Raw genomic sequence first — 19,891 nt, 5'->3', positions numbered from 1 at the left:
TGTCCGTTGTGTACCTCTTTCCCCCTATTCCCCTATCCCCCAATCCCGAAATCTACCTTATGCATTCCGATCTTGCATGTATGAACTCGTATGAACCAGTGACGAAGCCATGTATAAGCTGGGTAGTCAATTGACTACCCAGCTTTTTGGTCAAACTAGCATACAAATGTACAAATATTGGAACAAATTTGTACAAATTCATATATTTGACTACACAATTTCAAATTGACTACACAAGACAACATTTCTGGCACAACCACTGGTATGAATTTCTATGAACTAGTGTGAATTACCTCTATGCTTATCTACCTCTATTCCCCATTCCCGTCCGCCGTGGATGGAATCTATCGCCGTGGATCGAATCAACCCTGCATGTTGAAGAGAGAGAAGTGCTTACCGCCATTGATGGAGTCCGGTGGTTTGATTCCTCTGCTCCGATCCGCCGCCGCCGGTGATGGAGTTCGGTGGTCTTCTTCCTCTGCTCCGATCCGCCGCCGCCGGTGAGAGTTGGAAGAGTGGGGAAGAGTGGGGAGAGGGAGCGGTGAGGGGCGGTGAGGATAATAACTGTCGGTGCTTCGGGAAGCAACGTGGCTTCTCGAGCGTGGCCGCGCGCGTGCAGCCGCGCCCGCCCACGTGCACCGCTCGGACCTGGCCCTGGAGAAACTGCCAATCCGTGCGTTCCCAGTGAGGCAGGCCCAGAGGTGCTTTAAGAAGCGTGCGATGCAGACCGAATAGTGTATGCGGCCTACCAAACAGGCCGAATCCTTCCCGCGCGGGCCTGGTTGGACCTTATGCGGGCAACCAAGCACGCCCTTAGTGCGCCTGGCTGTGCGTGTGTGGGTCAGCTACTTAAGTTGTAATTATGTTGTGGTTTGGATCGGGGTGAACAGAAGAGAAGAAAAGCGCCGGCGTGTTTGCCGAGCTGGTGGGTATGTGCCCAGGTTGAGTATAGTAAGGCCGTCCGTGCGGCTGAGGCGCCGTTCATGCGGCGGGGTGTTTGTGCGCCGGAAATATTTGTCTATCCGTTCTTTCACCTACGTCTGTGCGAGTGTGAGAGCGACTCGGGTTTGTCCCAACATCTCTAGAGTTAGGAGTGAAGTTGACATTCGCAGGCCCGAGCCGTACTGGCCCTAAATCTCATAATACCAGTCAGGATAAAAAGTGAGCGAGAGAAACTTAAAATTGTGTAGCTTTGTTTAGAAAAGGAGGATGACCCCCGGCCTCTGCATCTGGGAGATGCATACGGCCACTTTATTGATTATTCTCGATAACCATACAAAGTATTACAACAATGTGTCTGAATCCACCATCTTGGCAACATATGCCGCTACTCCTATCCAATATGATGAGGGGGTGCTAGCTGGGCCACTACCCAAACCACTCACCTAAGCCTAACATCAAAAGCCGGAAGCCGAAACTCATTCGGTAACCCCAGCCGAGCCACATACTGGGTCTGGGGCGCAATCTGGTCAGACGCACTCGTGTGTCGTCGCCGCCATCTTCCACAGGTCCGTCTTCAGATCAAATTGAGGCTTCTACCTTGTCTGGCTAGTCTGCCATCGACGTCCCCATGACGCCAGACAACTTCCTCCTCCTGCACGAGTCCATCTCCGCGCATCAGACGCCGAGTCTCCACAGCACCATGCCGCCGAGATCCGCCATCATCAATGTGAAAGATGAAGCACCGCTCCACCAATGTCGCCGTCCTCTAGTCCCTCGAGCCCGTGTGCACCTCCAAGAATGACGCCCCCAGGGGGGAAGACGACACCAGAGAGCCGCCGCCATCCGATCTACTGATCTAGGGTTTCCCCCGGAGGTAGCAGAGAGTGGCCTTGAACATCTCCACGACGATGCCTTCAGGAAGGGAACGACGCAGACAGCGTCGCCATCGCCGGCCTTGGCAATAGCCAATAGCAGGTTTTCGCCCGGATCTGATCGAAGACCTCCATCTCTCGTGCACGGGTCGCCGCCATCCTTGCCGGGATCTGGAAGATCCCGCAAGCCAGATCTCAGTAGGGAGGAGCCCCCCCCCCCCCCCCCCCCCCCCCCACCGAGACCCGCCGGCCAAGCAGGGGAGGCCGAGGCCGCGCCCACAGGACATGGCCGCGCCGCCACCCCGGAGCAGCCCCGCGCGCCAAGAGGCGAGGACCACCACCATGACTCCCGCCGCACCGCCGCCAGGAGCTCGACCACTCCGCAGCACGCCGTGCCGCCGCACTTGTCAACCAGTCCGGCGCCCAGGCCCGGCGGATCTGGCCCGCGCCTGACCACCCGCGCGAGGGGACGAAGGAGGCCCCGCCGCCGCCTGCGCAGACCGGGCTTCGCCCGGCCACGCCCTCCAGCGGCGGCGAGGGGGAGTAGGGAGGGAGAGGGGGCCGAGCGGAGGAGATCGGGGCGCCCTCCCCGGCCGCCTCGCGGGTGGCGGCGCGGGAGGGAGGGAGGGAGGGAGGGAAAGGAGGGAGCGCGGGTGGCGGCCAGGCGATGATTAGCTACACAATTAAAATTCTGTAACTAATCAACGAGATGGAACGATAGTGAAATTGATTGTATATTGCTTTTTTATTGCCTGGTCCTCCTGTACGTGTATACAGTACATACGTACGTAGACAAGTGCACAAGCAGATAGAGTTGACCATGGAGTGCACGCATGCATACAACCGCATGGCCTATGGTCACCAGCACTTATTGCCGTTGCAGTAGTCGAGGTTGCACTGGTACCTGCAATCCTTTTGACGGCTGGCCGAGCAGCGGCTGCATTCTTGGAAGAGACAGGCGTCGCTGCATGACTTGTAGGATTCGGTGTTGCAGTCACAGCTGCCGGTGCAGTTGGCTGTGCACTCCTCGATCTTGGGGGTCCTGCACTGATCGCAACGGCTCTTATCGTTGTAGCATTTCTCGTCACAGGCCTTGGAATCAGGATGAGAGGCTGTGCACGCCGGGTAGCACTCTCTGTCACAGATATCGCATCTGGGCCGAGATGGACCCGGCGCAGGCGCTGGCGATATCGCCTCTAGTGGTGGTGGGGGTGGTATCGCCTCCGGTGGTGGCGGCGGCGCCTGTGCCGGTGGTGGTAGTGGTGGTGTCGCCTCCCGTGGTGGGGGCGGCGCCTGCGTTGGTGGTGGTGGTGCCGGACCACGGGACGGACAGCGTGCCAAGGAAGGTATGACCAGCAGGGCGAGAACGGCAGCGACGGCGGCCAGCTTGAGAGTGAGAGCGGCTGCACCTCCAGAAGCCATTGCGCCGTGGACAAAGGAAGCAAAGGTAGAGGTAGCTAGAGAAGGAACACGACAGAAGTGTAACTACAGGTGTACTGCATGGAAGGAACCGGCGATGCATCTGTATAGGCAGCCAGCTGGAATATGCGTACATGTATTCACAATGGTGAGTAACATACAGTAGTAACATACACATATCCCTAAATTATGCGGTAATTGTCTTTGGCTCCTAGGTGCATATGCACCCATATCGAAATACACATTTCGAAAAGTTAAAAAATTCGAAACAAAAATCTTGTGTGTATATCCGGACATTTTATGTACGTGCACAAGGTTTCGGTGAAAAACGATGTTTTTTTGTGGCTTGTGTAAAAAAGACAATTTCTGATGCTTCATTCTAACTATTCACGAGGCATTTCTTTATCTTTTTTACACAAGCCACAAAAAACGTCGTTTTTCACTGAAACCTTGTGCACGCATATAAAATGTCCAGATATACATGCGGAATTTTTGTTCTGAATTTTTCAACTTTTTAAAATATGTATTTCGATAGTGGGTGCATATGCACCTAGGAGCCAAAACACCGTTCTCTAAACTATGTTACTACCTTCATACTGGGTAGTAATATAAGTGTGGTAACATGCAAAGCTTCATTTATTAGGTTATAGACTCATATTGCATTGGAACATGTGATGTTACAGTAACTAGTTAAGTTATTATAACTACGTCTCTCCTCATTAACTCACTGCCACATAAGCAAATTTACTCAGTTAGACTCGATGTTGCTGCTGAAGTTACTTTCACTATGGCTAGTCTTAGTATCTATGTAAACTACACCGATTTACAGGATGAGACCTGCCCAATGCATGCATGCATGTGAGTACTACGCATCTTCACCGGGCATGGTTCCGCGCAATTACAAGTTGACTTATCCCTCAAGTTGACCAGGCACGGCTCTTCGATTGGATTCCGCACGACAATAGGGCATCTATAACGCCAACTGCAAATCTGTAGCAACCGTCCAAACTGTGAAAGCCAACCAACACGGTTCTGTATCAGTCCTCGATGTGGTTCGGACATGATTTCTCCTACGAACCGAAGACAAACTTGGGTACATTTGCGGAAGTCCGGACCGCATCCCGCCCGTCGCTAGCTGCCTGTATTCATCCCGCTATAGAGCGTACCGCTCCATATTCTAGGCGGCTCAGGGCGGGCACAGCCTCTGACTATCTCCACCATTGAAGTGGCACGCCAGTCGACGGCGCCGTTCGCTGCACGCCTGACCGAACACGCCTCCTCGTCGCATTTGAACACTGACAATTAAACCCGCGTGGAAGCCAGAAAACCTACTCTAGCCACACGTTCATACACGAGTGGGCCGACATTAAACGCAACAACCGGGCAGGTTCATCCCGTCCGCCCTCTATTAAACGAGGCTAGACATCGGTCAAGAATCACACCACTCCACCGGTCCCCATCTCCTCCTTCCACCATTTTTTCCAATCTTTCAATGACATCCAATGAGCCAGAAGAGCAACTCTCCAGCATAAAAGCCAGCTGGGTGGCCCGCCGAGCTCGATGGATACACGCGAGGCAGCTCGTTGCTCCACCTCCCTGAGATGCTTGCCCGCCACTGCTAGCCATTTCTGTAGTGGGCTCACCACCCAAGGACCAATGTCCGGCTATTTAAGTTGGACGACATCCCCTATCCCAGCCACATCCACTTCCTCCCTCTCCACGCCGCCAGTCTGAGCCCATCCACCTCTTTCCCTCTGCGCCTCACTCTTCCCACACGGTCCGGCTTTGCCATAGCCCAGCAAAAGAAGATGATGTATGCTATGCTCACGTCGGAGTGTCGGTTCCAGAATGAGGAGATACAGGCGAGGCGTGCCACCTGCATCGCAATCGGCCCGCCTACGATCTTGCCTGAGCCGGTGGAGGAGGAGGAGGAGGAGGAGGAGGAGGAGGAGGAGGAGGAGGAAGAGAAGGAACAGCCGGAGTCGGAGCAGTAGCCGGTTCCTATGGAGGTGGCAGATCTTGAGGAGGAGGACGAGATTGAGCAGCCGGAGGAGGAGTTGGAAACGGCTGCGGGCTTCGACATGGAGGACGTCATGGCGGCGTTCGCGGTCGCCCAATTGGCGAAGATGGCGTAGCAGTAGGCCATCCTGGAATCCATCAAGAATGAGGCCTATGTCGAAGGCGCCAACCGGCAGGTCATCCGGCAAGAACGGGTGGTGACCGACGCGCTTTTCACCGAACTTGACGCGAAGGCGGAGGCGGAGGCCAACACGGAGCAGTCGGAGAAGCCGCAGGAGCCGAAGTTACGGCTACCGCCCATGTAACCGGAGCCCGGCATGGAGGTCGTGGACATCTTTGACAAGGATTAAGGTACTATAGGTTATTTGATCTACATAGTATGTAGATTTCCTCGGTTACATGTTTTGTATGGATGTAAGGTTTCATGTATGAGGTATCTAGATACAGAGAAACAAATTTGAGGCGTCACCCTTTAAAATTGAATTGTGTGTGCTAAAAAAATTGAAATGAGTGAATAGACATGATTGAAATCCTGCTTTTGATTACACGTGCACTGAGTCCATGACAAATCGGTAGAAATGTTATGTACAACATGGCTTGTGAAAACTACTCGGTATGTATAGAGCGAGAGCATGCACGAGAGTTGTTCCGTGGATTTGAGGGGTTAGGGCGCCTGCAAATTTGCTTCGGCATCTGTCTGCAGATAGAGGGATCCGTCCGTAAACACTATGGCTAGACATTGCCATCCAACGCTGTCCGTATACATTTCAACAATTTTTTGAACTAACTGGACGAGCGATATTCGTGCAAACATAACGGGATTCATATAAACCAGACGACATTCATGCAAACACGGCGGATTTTCATTACAATCCAAACATTTAGAAAAAAAATTCCTACTGTATCCGCCAGCGTCCAAGCCTTTGTTGTTCCCTTACTGGGACCGCCTCCTCCATCTGATGTCTCTATGAGCAGGCGATAAGACCGATGAAATGAAGTTGCGGTCTCTGACGAGAAAGAGTAGAACACGGGAGACAGACCGATCCGCATGGGGCAAAAGGCCCTGCAGCCTCCCATATCCTACTTATCCTTGGAGGAATCTACTCCTTGTTAGTCGCTAGTGGACGTGAGGTCCACGATAGAAATGGTGCCGCCGGAGCTCTCGTGGTCCCACCGGGCTGCCCGAAAGTTCATCAGCATTGCGTTGGAGGCGTAGCTGGCGTTGTAGTCATCCGCGACCGCTTGCACCTACGCCTCCGCGGTGCTGGACACTTCTTGGCGAGCGGGGGCTTAAGCGTGGGCATCCTCATAGATCGCACATTGCTCCATGACGAAATTGGGGATCACCGTCGCCATGGCCGCCACAGCCTCCATGCTCGCACACTCACCGTTGATTTGCCCCCCCCCCCCCCCCGCGCAAGCCGGTCCCGTTGTTCCTCATGTGCCTGCTGGAACGCCGACATAGGCACCGACACAGGCTGCTCCTCTGCCATGGTGGTATTATAGTGCGTCTGCACCTGCTTCATGGTGAAGCCGACATGCATAGGCGCGGACTCCGGTGCGGTGTCGTCGAAATCCATCTCCATCGTGGGCTCATCCTCGTCGTCGGAGACCTCGGGCGAGCTAGCCGGCATGTCGGCCTCGATCCGACTGGCAGTGAGGCTCTTCCAGACGACCGCAAGGGCGGCCACCTCATGCTTCATCTCCATTGAAATGCTCTCCCACATAGCGTTCTCACCCGCAGTCATGACGGATGTGGTGCAAGGGAGGAGGATGTGGAGCGGCTTGTGTTGTGACGTGGAGTTAGTCGGGTGTGGCCGCCTTTAAATAGCGGATTTCGATGAGGCTAGGCGTCCGTTGCGTCAATGTGTGCCGCCGGAGTGGGTTTCTCGGTCGGCAAGCCTGCTTAATGGCAGCATACGAACGGACGACGCATTGAACGGGTGTAGTATATATCCGTCCCGCCTAACGTGTCTCCAGTATATTGAACATGCGCGGACAACAGGGACACGTCGCAGGCAGTGCCCTCGGCCGGCGTGCCGCTTCATACCCGAAGGAAGTGAGAGGTCACATCCGCTTTGGGCCGGTTTCAATGTGGAGCGGACACTCTACAACGGCATTAATGCGGGCAGCTGGCGCCGGACCGGAACATGCGCGGACAAGGGTGGGGGGTTTTGGATGGGTCTGGGTGGTCAAAAGCGGGCGTGGGTGCTGTCCGCCCGCCTGCAAAGCCCTGTCTAGTTTTTCTCTGGTTTATGAAAGAAAGTGCGTCCGAATTGCCCCGTGAAGCAATGCAGGACTGTGTTAAATGGCATAACACGTTCAAACCGCACGATCAGAATAGTTACACACAGTTTGAGGGTCAATATAGTAGATGCCCTTACCCTTGGTACACCTGAAAGGGCAAATCGCTCTTTGGAGATTACAAATTTTACTACCTTCGCATTTTAATAGAGGGGTGGTGCAGAAGATGGTTGACAAATCACATCGTCAACTTTGGAAGTGGCGGTACTGCTTACATCGTATCGTCATTGATTGCCATTTTGCTGCTCTACATTACTTTCAATCTTCCACCACCATGGTATATCCCCTTTGTGAACAAATTGATTGATGGATTTCAAGGGGACTGTGCAAGACCAAACCCTAGGGTGAAGTTTTTATCTCACTTTCCATATATTCCGCATAATGCAGGGCTGAATGCCGTTTCAGTTCTTTCTACTCTCTCCGTTCAATTTTGTAAGATGTTATAGACTGCTGAAATTGAACAGTTTTAGGTGTTGATTTAAACGCCTTACAAAAGTGAAGGAAGGGAATACTAATTATGATACCGTTCTCAAACAACCAAAATCTGTGAGAATAGGGCAGTAGCCCAATGGTTGGGATCGCAGTGGTGGTATTCTCGCTAAGGAAGCATATAAATAAACTAAAAAAACAACCAAAACCTGCATAGCCGACACACTAAGTAATTTAGTTTTCTCTTCTCCTCTGAGATCCAACCCAAATAGGAAGTCACCATCTCTTGAAGTTAAAAAAGGCAACTTCTGACATGAATGGTACAAACCTTGACTTGCAACTTGGTACAGTTTACATCGATATACTTATACTATTGTTAGGCCTCTTATAATGCACAACATGGCTTAGGAAAACTGGGTATAGATCTACAACATGCCCGAGAGTTGTCTCCATTGATTGGAGGGGTCACCCTTAGGCTTTGTTCGGTTTGAGGTGGAAGGGGATTGGGAGGGGTTGAGGTGGATTAAATCCCCTACAAGCCAAAATCCCCTCCAATCCTCTTAGGAGGAGGATTAACCGAACAAGGCCTTAGTGAATCTGATAGGCAAATCCCTCACTGGAGATTAAAATTTACGTCGTGTTGTCATTGTTGATTCCCATTTTGTTGTTCTGCATTGCTATATCTTTCCACCACCTTAGTGTATCCCTTTTGTGCATAAAGTACTTGCCAAATTAAGGACGCGAATTTTCAGGACATGCGGCCACGCGATGCCGTAATCGCGAGCGTCCGTGAGCGCTTTGTGATTGCTACCTAATATAGCACCACGCGCAATACTGCGCATCGTAATTGCTTACTAAATGGGATAAGCCCCGTATACCCTTTTGTGAGTCAGTCAGTGGTCCACAACAAATTTATGTTTGTAGGAGAATACAGCCTTGTCTGTTACGCGCAGTTCGTTGGGGGGTGGCATAAGTGCTCTTAACGTTGGGTCATAAATGCTTTCCGTGGTTCTTTAGTACTGTACATCTTCGAGACTCGTCCAAGTTGAAGCTCAGGAGGGGAAAGAGGGGATGGCTTGTGTAGAAACAGAGAAATTCAGGTTAGCCGTCGAATCTTTGCTTCTGTCTGTTGATTCTCCGTCTTTTTAGAAAAGGAGGATTATTGCATCAGAGTGATGTCGACCTCTAATCAGCTCCCCCCATCTCCACCGCCCTCCATAGCATGTCGACGAATTTGGGGTCAAGTAGCGGATCTGTGTGCTTGGTAGGGGCGTGGGGGATGGCTGTTTATCCCGATTCTGCTGTTTTTGAGAACGAGTCGGGGAGGTTAGGCATGCTACGAGAGGTTACCGAGGACGACCTGAGTGGAAGATTTGCAGATTTATTGGATTCTGTTGAACTTAGCCCAGAATCAGACCTTGTGGACCTAGACGACAAAAAAAACTCCTAGGCTGGAGAACAAATATGCGGCCCTTGATGACAAAGTTGGTCGGGTTACGAGGTAGTATGTTCGATGGATCACACAAACACTCCATTTTCTTTCTGGTTTCAGGAATAGAAGGATGGCATCTGATTGGCCGTGTGGTGCGATGGAGGTGGTGTTGAACTACTGTGGGACATGGACGAACACATGCTTGGGAAGCCAGGCAAAGCTGGGAGAGACGGAGAAGGGAAAGAACTTAGAGAGGAGCATCATGCAGCTAGCCGTTCTGACTTAAGTATGATCAATGCGTGTCTCATCCCCACCTGGTGCAGCTTGCCGTTGGCACTGCCATGCAATCAATTCCTATCGACGCGCCAGCCGTTTCAATGCATGAGGCTGCCATGTGGGCCACTTTCTGTAGGCGCAGAGGCAAATACGAGTGCCATACCAGCTGGTGTACGATGACCAGGGGAGATTTTACGGGTACGATGTATTAAAGTCGCACGAATCACGTGGGGAGGAGCGGTGCTGATAACGACCTCGCGTGGCCGCATGTGCACACGCGATTTACCGACAAATTATCCCCTTTGTGCAGAAATTACTTGATAAATTTCAAGGGGGTTGTGCAAGACCACACCAAACTCTAGGGTAAACTTTATTTTTTTTCTCACTTTCTAGATATTACACAAAATGCAGTGCAAAATACCGTTTCAGTTCTTCCTACTAATTATGTTATGGACAGTGCTAACTTCCAGACGTCCTGATTTTAGCGATAGATACGGACGATCCACATGCAGCCCGTTCTACCTCGCGATTGCGTGCAGTCTGTTTTTCTTCATGCATGTGAAAATTAGTGACTTTTTCTCCGTCATGTACGATGCATGACACTTTCTAGAAAGCTTAATTACGTGCATGTGAGACGAAATTGATGACATCACTATAGATTCCCTCATGATTCAAAAAATTCAAAATGTTTCGTAGGCCAAATCATTGCTTCGATCGAAAAATTGTTTTCACATAAAAGAACCGTTGCGGTGAGAACTTTGAAACTAGATCCCATGTTGATATGTTCCGACGACTTTTTTTGCGTAAAAGTTACCACCCATAGGGTATGCCACTTATCACATATATGATACATTAGTTACCATGATGTTTACATAGGCAAATTTCGGGCATAAAAATGACTTCTTCCAACTTTCTCCCCACATACAAATGCACTAAAAGTGCAGAAAAGCTAATGTCATCGTGGATTCTTTTTGTTTTGAAATTTTAAAATGTTTTATCGCTCGAATCATCCGTTTCTTTATCATGTTATTAGGTCTGGGAGTGTATATTACCATGCTATTTACATAGAAGTTACCGGTGATATGTTTTCAACAACTTTTTTTCATGGGGCGAAGTTATCGTGGTGTTTGTACCTAAATTTTCAGGTTCAGGAGACTATATTATTATGCTATTTACGCTAAAAATTATCGGTGGTATGTTTTTAACATCTTTTTCCCAGATTCAAAATTATCATGGTGTTTGTACCTAAATTATCAGGCCGCAGAGTCTATATTATCATGCTATTTACACAAAAATTATCGTTCATATGTTTTCAACAACTTTTTTTCACGGATCAAAGTTATCGTGGTGTTCGTACCTAAGTTATCAGATCCGTGAGTCTATATTATCAAGCTATTTACACACAAGTTGTCGGTGGTATGTTTTTAACATATTTCTTATCCCGGTTTTTAACCGGGGTAAAAATATTATCGTCTTGTTTGTAGGTGAGTTATCAGCTCTACTATGCCTATACCACCATGTTATTTACATATGAGTCACCGGGGGTGTTTCACACTTTTCTTTCCTGGTTAAAAGTTATCACGTTTGGGCAAAGTACGTTATCAGCTCTGATGTGCGTGTATTACCATGCAATTTATAGAGAATTTATTATTAGTATGTTTTAACAACTTTTTTCATGGGTCAAATAGTTACCGCGGTGTTTTGTATGTGAGTTATCATCTCTATGGTGCGTATATTACCATGTTATCTGCACACAAGTCCGATAACCACAAGATGAGCAGCTAGATAACTTGAACATGAACAGTTTGGTAACTATAACCATGATGATAATTGTACCTTTAGAAGCTCGATAACTATTCCGCGGGCTACTACTTAACTACAAAATTACCAACATCGAAAAGTCACAGAAACGACGTGATAAAATTTTCGTTGAACGAAGGTTGGCTATTATAGCAGAGATGAACCAAGTTAAAGTAGTACGATTATCATGTAGTCACCACAAAACAAGCACTAGGTCAGTTGGTTAGTTGCCAAATTTCTTTACCAAGACAATGGGTGATTGATTCCCATGTAGCTCTTATTTTTGCATGCAAAAACAACTTTCTGCTCGTTCTAAAACTGATGGGGGCATGTACATCATGAGATCGATCTCCCGGCCTAGGTACTAGAAAAGATCGAGATCAACCTCCGCCAAAAAATCGCTGCTGCCCACGTACGAGGATCAACCTCCGCCCAAAAATTCGCTGCCCATATACGAAATAAAAGGAATCTGATTTAATCTTCCTTGCCCCAAAAATTAGGAAACAAACCCCCTATCACGTTCACGATCTCTAAAAAACCAAGCGAAATCATCAGGAGCGACCGCCGTGAACGAAATCATCGGGAGTGAGCGCAAAAACTGCGGGAGAGAAGAAGAAAACACGGGGTCGCGCACGACCGTAGGATCTAGAACAGACGAGATCCAATGCGTTCGGATCCGTTGTAGAATTCCTGCCAACTGGATTTTAGCTTTCTCGTTATGTTATTCTGTGCAACCAAAATCTGCTTAGCCATGTTTGCCAATACCAGGTTCATGTTGTAAGACTTGCCAACACACTCGAGTAACTTAGAACCCAAATAGAAAGTCAACATATCTAGAAGTCGAAGGCAACTTGTGACATGAATGGCACATATCTTGATTCGCAACTTGGTACAATTTATATAGATATACATAGGTTGAGGCGGACGAATGGCTTTTGGAGGCGCAGAACCCTGATATCTCGCCAGTGAGTTTCTGCATCAAGATGGCTGCATTAAAAGCTTAATAAATTTGTCGATTACGGATACATATCCAGTACATGATGATACACGGTGGTCTACTGTTTTGTGCACACGGAGTCAATATTCTCAATTAATTTCATCTACGTTTGCATGCAAAAAGGTGCATGTGTCAGTTATAAATATTGCAATTATTAATATCACACAAGTATTGGATGGAGATGACTCATTTCAATTTTCTTTCCAAAAAAGAACACGTTTAGGTGAGAAACCGGCACTAGTACTAGTTTTTTTTTTGAGATGGAACACTATACTCCATAGATCACACTGGTCCAGCCAAGATGCTGGCCTCACGAACGTGTACATCGTCCGGCAGGTCCTCGGACCACCACTCCTGAACAACTTGGCGGCGAGCGCCATAGGCAGCTAAGGCGTGAGCTAGCTTGTTACATGCCCGTGGGGCAAAATTGAACATATAAATACAGCTACGCTACCCGCCTAGCGAGAACACCTGCGAGGGCAAAACGAGCTGTGCCGCTCGATGATTTCACCGCAGTATGGATTTTCACCGTGGTAGCAGGCCCTCCGTGTTCGTTCCTATTATACCTTGCCAGATTCTTTGGTACTCAATGACAGGTGGGGCTCGTGAGCCATGTACCCAGTTAATCGTCTGGTGTTTTTGTGATTATGGGTGACCAGAAAATTTACTGCCGTGTGCCTGCGTGGGAGGATAGAAACGTGGGGTGGGACCTTGACCATAAAAATATCGGCCTCCTCCTCTCATCGCTCGATTCCTCCTCTCCTCCCTGCCGCCGCTGCCTCCTCTTCTTCCCTAGACCATGCCTCCTCCCCGCTCCTCGTTCTGCCGCCTCCTGCTGCTCCCGCACGGCAGTCGTCTTCCATCCGGCGTATCGCCTAGCGGAGCAAATGGCGGATCTGCCACCTCTCTCCTCGCCGGTAAGGAGCAGCCAGACTGGTGCTGGGGAGAGCCGGAGACGGGGACAAGAAGCAGCAGTGGTCGGCTCCCGCTGCGGTGGAGTGGAGCTGTAGGGAGAGGAAGGAGGCCGGCGACAGGGGAAAAGAACATGCCAGCTCTGGTTCGTCATGGAGAACACAACTGCTCGCCCTCCTCTGCCTCTTCTTCTCTGGTCCATGGATTCGTTGTAGGTCTCATGTTCTCTATCCAGCATTATTCCTTCTCCGTTTTGTTGCTTCTTGATTTCGTTTTATTTTTGATTCATATGCTCATGTTGCAGGTGGGTCTCTATTGGTGGTGTTGGGGATTGTAAGGCTTGTTCCATCTGGTTTTAGGAGTGTGTGTTGCTCCTATAAAAATTTCTCAGGTTATCTCTCTTCTTATTGTTGCTATCTTAGTTCATTCTTTTGTTCGTACAAGGGATTTCGAGATTTGCTTCTCAGCTCCTAATCGTTTGAGCCATTGGAGTTAGTGTACACTCCTATATCTAATTAGAAGTCAGATACTTGTCTTCTGGTTGGGGAAATTAAAAATTGGTTTGCAGTCCTTCCATGCCTTCTAATTAGATGGTTGAAATTTGTCAACCCCGCTGACTCAACTATGGCATGCTACAAGCCTACAACCCCGACCCAGCCCACTTATGCAGTAATATGCTCGTGTGACCGCTCCTTTTCAGGATTTTGTTTACTCAATATTACCTGATTTGTATTACTTACTAAACTTGATGGTTTGACTTATATATAAGTTCCTTGAGGGAAAATCACAAGGCCTGTAGCCATTCTTACGCACGGGATATTGTTCTGAAACAAGTTATCTTCCCCTCATGTTCTGCTCTTCCATCGTGTCTGATTCTACAATTTGTTTCTTGCAATGTGTGATATGTTTGTTTACTTTCATTTTTGAGGAAAAGTAAGCTCCTATGCATCATAGGACTATTTGGTTAGCTAATATTTTTAACAATGATCTGTTGGCGAATCTTTTTCTTTAGTTTTAAAATCTAACTTGTTCATACAGATTAAGTGGTCTGCTTGTACTGTTTACATCACTAGGCTGAGTCCATCATTGGTGGTGGTTATTGTCCAGGTTTGGCAGCAAATCAACTACTCTGAATGAGGCCATCCACAGCTTCTCAGGAGTAACATGCATACGCGAACACATTGATCCAAGGTAATGAAGGAACTTGTTCTATTCTCGAATATTGATCATCACACAGTTGAAACTATTAAGAATAAGATAAGCATGTCATTCATGTAGGGTTATGTTTTGTGTATTCTATTTTCGTGGGCTATGCTATGTGTTTCAGTGCCAATGACTCAACAGTCATTTATCAATCAGTGTGTATTTTGTTCTCATCAGCAATGATGCATATACATGTAAGTGGCGATGGTGATATGGTTCAGACAGATATTTTAATCATTTCCTTTTCTTGATCAATTTTATGCTTCCATCGATCTACAGTAATATAGATCACAAACCTGACACTTCTAGGTGGAACTTTGGTGTGTAATATTTATTTCACAGCTTCATTGTTCATTGTAGCAATGCTGGCCGTCAGGGAAGATGCTGTTAAGCACAAAGTGAGTGAGTTCCTAGCGAATTCCTCGAGCAAAGTTCATATAACTGTTGTCTCATAAGCATTCATGTGTATTATTTATCAGACCAATTGCAAAATTGCAATAATTGTTGGGTGCTGGCTGGCGTACTCGAGCCTGGGGTGGAAAATTTAATTTGTCTGTATTAGTGCAGCAGCAAGCCAGAAACACTGATGTTGTTTCTTGTTTTATTGCTTGTGCACCGTCCTTAACAAATGAAATGGGCAGCAGGCTTTTGATATTTTAGTCCTCTGGCCTTGTATGCAGTACTTTGCTAGATTATTGCAAAAAAATTGAAAGAACTGCAAATGTGTAGCTCCCGAATTAGGAGACTAGAAATAATTGAGCTTTTTTGCCAAAAAAAATCTAGGATTTTACATCAGTAATTAGCCCTTCATCCTTATATGCTTTTGCATTTGCCGCATTCCCGCTTTGAGGTCGTTCCATTGTTTTCACGCGTTCGCTTTAGCATGCCAAGTGTAATTCAGTTCATATGTACATGTACTGTTTTCAGGTCGTTTCATTGTCCTATCTGGTGCATGTTTGGTTTGGTTACCCTTTGTATACCAGTCATTTGAGAATGATGCAAGATTTGTTCTTACATAAATAGACATCACAAGTGGATTTCTGTTTACCTGAACACTTGCAGAATTCAGTGCTCGAAGAAGTCTGCTATGCTAACTTGTGGGTTCAGATCCTTATTATCAGATCGTGTCACTCTTTCGACTCCAAAACCGATGAGCTCTGGAAAACGGTATATCTCTGCCTCCTGTTCCTAGCACTACTCATGTATGAAACAATTCATTCCCTATACTGCATTTAAATATCTTGCATTTGCACACAATTTGTAATAGCAATCCGTGGCTTTCATGGAATAAGGTGAAACCTACTCTTGCAGGCTCCTGATTGTGTGTGTGTATTTTGTAGCTTCATCGCCTTATGGCATCAAGATGCATCTGCTCATATGATTTCACAGTTTGGCAAGTACCAGAGAATTTGTGGTTGACTGTTTACATCCAAAATCATCGTGTTAGTACTTAGTACTGAAGCTAATTTCTACATTGTTAATAGAGTTGCCTTGATGTTTCCCGTACTAGAAAGATCTATCTATGATCTATTTTCTAACCATCTAAGACTGTAGTCATATATACTCCATACAGTAAAAATATATGTTGTTGTCAGTTTGCTGATTATTTATCTCTCCCAGCTTGTTTTTATGTCTGGTCAGATTGGAAATGTAGCTTTATGGGCATGCATGAGATTCATATTATAATAAAGTTTGCCTTCATACTATAAATCCATTCATTGGAGCTATATATCATATACAGTACCATTTAGGCTGGTTCATGAGTAAAATGTTGTTTTTAATAAATTTAAGGTTGTTCCTTGTTTGCTTTTTGTTTGCTAGCACTAATGCTGATGTAAGAAAACAAAGTATAGTTCATATTTTAAATCATTTATGTCCATATCGTCTGATGCTAATTTATGAACTTTATATGGTTTGGTCTAAACGATATCAATAAAATAATATACATTGTGGAAATTAAATAAATCCTACAAATCGAATTAGGAAACTATTGTTACTGGGATTCGACGAGGAAAAGGAGACCCCGGAGGAAGTTACTGCGTCGCTGTGGTGGCTCGATCGATGCGGATTTTAATGTTCATTGTTTTGATCTCGACATGGATTCGATAGTGGAGAATTGATACTCGGGATAGAGAAATTGTTATTTGTCTTGCTGATTTTTTTATTTGGGCATGGATTTGAGAGTGGACAAGGCCTGATCAAGTCTCCAGACTCATGATTCTTTTTCAGTGTCAATCAATGGTTTCCTTAATTGCAAGACAACGAATCTCCGTGTTATTGATCTGGTACAGTGTTGTTGTGCGTGAGGACGACACATGGAAATGTGCAACAAGGCAGTGCTCGCATTGCAGTGGACTGGAGTCCGCCATCACCACCGACCATTGCTCGCCGATCATCGTCCCTCATCCCCCGTCTAGGTTGCACGTCTTTGGCCTTGTCATCTTCTTCCTCCCAGTTTTCTACTCTTGCTTTCATAGGTTCTTTGACAATCTAATATTGATTTCTTGATTTATACTTTTTTTGAACAAGATGTTTGCGGATCAGGCGAAGAAGAGAGGAAGGATCTTGAGGAAGAGTCAGGAACATGGTGAACCTCTTGGCCATCGCAACCCGACGGCTTAGGCGACAATGAACAGGGGTATTTCTAGCCCATCAATCTACAGGGCTCAGGTCCTGCACATGGTATATCTAGCCCATCAATCTGCATGATATATGTTCCTACACTACACTGTAGCGCCGCACCAATCTGTAGCTCAGATTTCCTTGTCTTTGGCTAACAATCCCTTTCTTTTGCCAAGCTATCGACTTGCTTGCTGTTGGGCGAGACTGGTTGCAACTTGTCTGCCTCGATTCTAATTCTATGTGTTATCCATCTACATATGCCTATCATTGTCGGCTATGTTTTCAGCCCAAACAGCTGTAGCTCAGATTTCCTTGCCTTTGGCTGGCCATCCCTTTCTTTTGCCACGCCATCGACTTGCTTGATGTCGGGTGAGATTGGATGCAACCTATCTGCCTCGATTCTAATTCTCTGCATTATCCATCTACATATGCCTGCGATTGCCAGCTATGTTTTCTGCCCAAACAACATATGTAAAGTATGCTGGTGGAAGTGAGATAGAATTTAAGAGGGGGAGAAAGAGTGAGAGAGACAAATGATAGGGAAAAAGATATCTAGGCAACAAATGTTGTGGTATATAGGTTGTTACAAAATTGGTTGCTACTCTCCTGTTTAATTAAATGTCCATGAGTTGATTTCTGTTCTATGCTTGGAGTCGGCACATTCATTAAGGTTTATCTATCAGACTGAGCAAATGCATTTGAGTTCGTCTATTTCTGAATTTATGATTCTGCTTCGATATGTATTTTCCACGCCTGAGTCATTCATGGTAGTATTGCTAGCTGCCTCCTTGTTTTGGCGCTGCTTAGATTTAGTTACCTTTACTTCACGTTTGTCATTTCCAATCCTAGATAGTTAGCAACTTTAGCATGATTTGACATTCATGTGAATGATGCCATTGTTCTGCAAAAAAAAACATAGAGTCACCTGCGCATGTGTTGTCATTAATTGTGCTATAAGAAGTTGATAATAATGCAGAATTCTATGTTTGGGATCTTGGATTTAGATGAAGGCCTCCTGTTGCATTAATCTTGTTTATAATACCAGGTGTTTGCTAGAGAAAATCAAAAGAAGCAACCTGAATGTCAATGGGGTGATGGCAGTGACATATTTAACACGAGGTGTTGCATCTAGGTACCTACTTCACCGATCATTCTGTTTCATCTGCAACTACTACATGCAATTCAGATTTCAAAGGATGTTTAGAATCAGAATAGAACTAAATTGGTTATGTATGACTTATCAAACTTACACACGAGGTGATGCACAATAATTTTTGCTTTTCAGGGATTGTTCTTGGGTTCAGCTTTCGGCAAGTTGTTATTATAGAGTTAGCCCTATCTTTTTGAATCATCATATGTACTCAAGAGCCTTATAAATTATGCAACTAGCTAATCATTGGAACTTTAATACTCGGCTTTATTTATAGATAGCACTTCATGTTAGTTGCCATTTTATTGCTACGGATATTTGATAATTATATTGTATATTTGATAATTATATCCATGTGGATGTACGTGGTCTTCAAAGTTATTGAAAGATTTAAAGCATAAGCAAGCTCGTTAAATTCCTTTGGTACGTCATATATCCTTCTGCCCCATTCCTATGCTTTAGAGGTTTATAGTAAGAAGATATGAGATATAGTCTTTCCTTTTCAGTATATCTGAAAGAATATGAGCGAGGTTACTAGCTCACACATATAGTTTGATTATTAAGTTTCTAAATAAGTTCAGCCTCAGAGCACATATTTTGCATCCATTGCTTATTTAATCCATTGAGATGCTTCTAACTGCATCTTAATCTGTACTTGGTAGGTTCTACGGGATTCGCTCATGGATGTGTGAATGTGAGAAATCAGGATATAAATTTGTTCCAACAACAAGACATGCTGATTAGATTCAGGAATATGTTGTTACATGTCAGCTTTGCAGCTTCCAGTTGTAGGACTAATATTTGGCACCTGACATGAGGTTGAGAAATACCATGCTTTAACTACATATGACATGCCTTGTGCAGGGCACATAAAATATATCTGATATCTCTTTTTTGTTATGTATATTTTTGTCCTTTCTACCCTAATTCAGTAGCATCATTTTTTTATGTTACTTCTTTATATGGTTGTTGCTTTCACTATCTGAAATATATGTGAAATGAATTTGAATTAGGTTACTTTAGTATCAAGGTAAAAATTTCTTTGTTGTTAAGAAGCGCCAAAATCCAAGGTGATAATAATATTTTGCTTGACTGTTTGTTGACGACCAGTAAATTGTTGAAGTGTGTTCGATAAAATTGGCAATGTGATCGGAAGGTGGTGTCCAAGAATTCTGTGGTTTGATGGCACTAGGGGCAGGAGGTGCTGATTTAATCAGACTAAGAAGATGCCTAAATAAGCTGCGAGGCTGCCTATTATAACTGTGTTTCTAAGTCATTGTACTATATGTAAACCAATTTAAGTCATTCTACCATCTATAATAAAATCCACATTGCATTATCTTTCCATCGACATCTTTTACTTACTCACTACTAACATTGCTTCTAACTGGCTTTTTGCACCATTGGCGCAACCGGGTCATCTAGTTAAAAGAAACAGAGTTGAAGTTCAGGCTTGCGAACGCACGTATCTCCCTGAAAAGGATGCCTTCAGGTGCCAGGTCGAATCCAGTACC

At 46.1% G+C, this 19,891-nt stretch overlaps 1 long non-coding RNA gene across 10 annotated transcripts; it reads left to right on the top strand.

Moving 5' to 3' along the window:
* The first annotated feature begins 13,219 nt into the window (after window positions 1–13,219).
* On the top strand, window positions 13,220–19,277 carry LOC123160208 (uncharacterized). Of its 10 annotated transcripts, none has more exons than XR_006480048.1 (9): window positions 13,220–13,613; window positions 13,707–13,793; window positions 14,441–14,593; window positions 14,681–15,003; window positions 15,668–15,772; window positions 15,946–17,022; window positions 17,135–17,287; window positions 18,273–18,359; window positions 19,040–19,277. It is a non-coding gene; the product is annotated as an uncharacterized lncRNA (long non-coding RNA). The 10 variants fall into 10 exon arrangements; XR_006480046.1 differs by having other exon boundaries at window positions 13,221–13,613; window positions 14,510–14,593; window positions 14,966–15,003; XR_006480050.1 differs by having other exon boundaries at window positions 13,221–13,613; window positions 14,476–14,593; window positions 14,966–15,003.
* The last annotated feature ends 614 nt before the right edge of the window (window positions 19,278–19,891 follow it).

The sequence above is a fragment of the Triticum aestivum genome, chromosome 7B (assembly GCF_018294505.1).
Source record: "Triticum aestivum cultivar Chinese Spring chromosome 7B, IWGSC CS RefSeq v2.1, whole genome shotgun sequence".
Classification (NCBI taxonomy): domain Eukaryota; kingdom Viridiplantae; phylum Streptophyta; class Magnoliopsida; order Poales; family Poaceae; genus Triticum; species Triticum aestivum.
Note: the sequence above shows the minus strand (reverse complement) of the source record. Positions and strands in the feature narration are given on the sequence as shown.